Source organism: Lathyrus oleraceus, chromosome 3 (assembly GCF_024323335.1).
Source record: "Lathyrus oleraceus cultivar Zhongwan6 chromosome 3, CAAS_Psat_ZW6_1.0, whole genome shotgun sequence".
NCBI lineage: Eukaryota > Viridiplantae > Streptophyta > Magnoliopsida > Fabales > Fabaceae > Lathyrus > Lathyrus oleraceus.
In genome coordinates this window covers 216,572,669-216,575,779 of record NC_066581.1, presented here as the reverse complement: position 1 = coordinate 216,575,779, position 3,111 = coordinate 216,572,669, and the positions used below count along the sequence as shown (strand labels likewise).

Sequence of the window (3,111 nt, the reverse complement as noted above, 5' to 3'; positions counted from 1 at the left end):
GTTCTTAGGTAGTTCCTTAAGTTCTAAGGTTGGTTTCTCAGGGCATGGCATAGGATCTGGAGTAAGGGATAAACATTCGTAAAGGTTATCATCGATGTAAGGTTCTTTAAAGTCATCATCTTCCTTTATGGGGGTTGATGGTAACTTAATAATTTCTTTTTGTTCTAATTCTCTAACATATTCATCAATGATATCTAAGGCATAACATGAGTCTCCCATCACAGGTGCCATAAGAAATTTCGAAAGTATAAATTCTATTTTCTCGTCACCTACCTCAAATGTCAACTTTCCTTTCTTGACATCTATTATGGCTCCTGCAGTCGATAAGAATGGTCTACCTAGAAGGATTGGTATATCGTTGTCCTCTTTGATGTCCATGACAACAAAATCAGTAGGGATAAATAGTTGGCCTATCCTAACAAGAACATCTTCTAAAATGCCTATCGGATATTTAACAGATCTATCGGCTAACTGAAGTGACATCTTAGTGGGTTGTAATTCTCCTAAGTTTAATCTCTCACAAACTGCTAGAGGCATTAAGCTCACACTAGCCCCTAAGTCTAGAAAAGCTTTTTCGATGACATGATTACCCAAAAGGCAAGGAATGGAGAAATTTCCAGGATCTTTATCTTTCTTTGCTAATTTGTCCTCGGAAATAGCATTACATTCCAAAGGCTTCGGATCGTCAAGTCTACGTTTGTTGGTAAGGATGTCTTTCAGAAACTTTGCATAAGAAGGTATCTGGGTGATGGCTTCTGTGAAAGGGATTTCTACATGAATTTTTTCTATAACTTTAATAAATTTTTGATACTGTTTATTGATCTGGGTTTGTTTGAGTCTTTGCGGATATGGTATAGGTGGTTTATATGGCGAGGGCGGTACGTAAATTTTATCTTTAGGTTCTTCTCCTTTCTCTCGACCATCCTGGTTTTCAGATTCCTCTGGTTCCTTTACTTTGTCCGGGGGTTTGGTACATTCCTTAGAAGTTTTGGGTTCACTCAATCTAGGGTTTGATGGCTCATCATAAGCGTTCCCACTTCGTAGGGTAATGGCATTGGCTTGTCCTCTCGGATTTTGTTGAGGTTGTCCAGGGAATTGTCCTCCAGGTGTAGTCTGAGGGGCTTGGTTTAAAGCTACCTGAGAGATCTGGGTTTCAAGCATCTTGGTATGAGTAACTATTTGGTCAACCTTGGTTCCTAACTGAGTAATCAATTTGTTAACATGAATGTTTTGATTCATGAACTCCTTGTTTTGTTGGGTTTGAGCGGTGATAAAATTTTCCATAATTTTCTCAAGGCTCGGCTTCGGTGGTACAGGTTGCATAGGTTGATTTGATATAGGGGCTTGATAACTAGGTCTCGGAGGTGCATTATTTTGAATAGGGTTATTGTTTTTATAGGAGAAGTTCGGGTGATTCCTCCATCCAGGGTTATAGGTATTCGAGTATGGGTTCCCTTGGGTGTAGTTCACTTGCTCGGAGTGGGTTTCGTTTAATAGACTGCATTCTGCAGATTGGTGTCCTTTGGTTCCACATATCTCACAATCCGACGAAACTGCGGCTATAGTATTCGGGTTCGTGTACATATGCTCGACTTTAAGGGCTAATGCGTCCATTTTAGCCTGCATCATGTCTATAGAGCTTAGTTCATGCACTCCTCCTTGGGCTTCCTTCTTTTCCACTGTCGCTCGTTCGACTCCCCATAATTGATGGTTTTGAGCCATGTCTTCAATGAGGGCACTAGCTTCAGGGTAAGGTTTGTTCATCAGAGCACCGCCTGCGGCAGCGTCGATGGTCATCTTTGTGTTGTAATGAAGTCCATTATAGAAGGTTTGAATGATTAACCAATTTTCTAAGCCATGATGTGGGCATGCTCGTAACAACTCTTTATATCTCTCCCAAGCTTCGAACAGCGATTCTCCTTGGTTTTGGGTAAATCTAGTTATATGGTTTTGAAGAACGGCGGTCTTACTCGGGGGAAAATATCTAGCAAGAAAAACTCTTCTAAGGTTATCCCAAGTCGTAATGGAATTGGGTGGAAGGGAATCTAACCATGATAGGGCTTTATCTCTGAGGGAAAAAGGAAATAATCTTAAACGTATTGCCTTAGGAGAAGCTCCAATGGTTTTAAAAGTATTTGCTAATTGAAGAAATATTTTTAAATGTTGGTTAGGGTTCTCGGTAGCGAGACCCGCGAATTGTCTCTGTTGCACTAGTTGCAGCAGGGATGGTTTAAGTTCAAAATTATTGGCTGGGATTATTGGGTTTACTATACTAGAACTAGGTTCTTCATTAGATGGTTGAGCGAAGTCCTTAAGAGGTCTTTGGTTTTGATCTTCGGCCATAGCTCTCTTAATTCTATGAAAGAATAAACGTGCGCGAGCGTAACGTTCAGGTTCCGCCAGAGGGTATACTAAGCTTAAACATCCGGTACTGCGAGTTCTTCGCATCGACCGGTGGGAAATAACCTAAGTCTAAATGATATAACAACAGGAAAATGAAATTTGACGAAATTGGTCCCCGGAAACGGCGCCAAAAACTTGATGCGTGGTTTTTCGCAAGTGTACGAATGCGTCAGAGTAATATAAAAGATTATCGTATCCACAGAGATCAAGTGTCAAGCTATCGTTATCTGTTGTTATGGTGTTTATCAAAGGCAATCAAAATAGGTGTTTTTGTAGTGTGCAATGAAAAGTAAAGTATTGAAATAGAATATAATTAATAAAGACAGGGTTGAATATAATTCACGTAATCAATTAATAATCCAAGTACTTGCTAATAGAACTACTTATGGACAATGTTTCCTACTCTGAAAAGAACTAATTTAACAGGAACTGTCGCTTTTGCGTATTCAGAACCGAGTTGTACTCCCTAACCAAACCCTCTTATTGTCACTTATAAAAAAGGCGCGCATTGCGTTAGAGTAGTAAACCTATTTTTAAGAAATATAGTATCTTGACTAAGTTGAAAAGTATTATAACCTGGATTTCTTAACCAAAAGAGGTTCTTACGAACCAGACTCTAAACTTATAAACGCGTCCGAAAATAGTTTTAAAATCTCTTTTCTTCTTAATGTTAAAAACTCCTAATGAACTAAACAAAGCGCTTTCGCT

General features: G+C 39.3%; 1 non-coding gene across 1 annotated transcript; it reads left to right on the top strand.

Annotated features, from left to right (window-relative positions):
* The first annotated feature begins 1,852 nt into the window (after positions 1–1,852).
* Positions 1,853–1,959, top strand: LOC127133647 (small nucleolar RNA R71). The gene has a single exon (XR_007807599.1). It is a non-coding gene; the product is annotated as a small nucleolar RNA R71 (small nucleolar RNA).
* Positions 1,960–3,111: the final 1,152 nt, after the last annotated feature.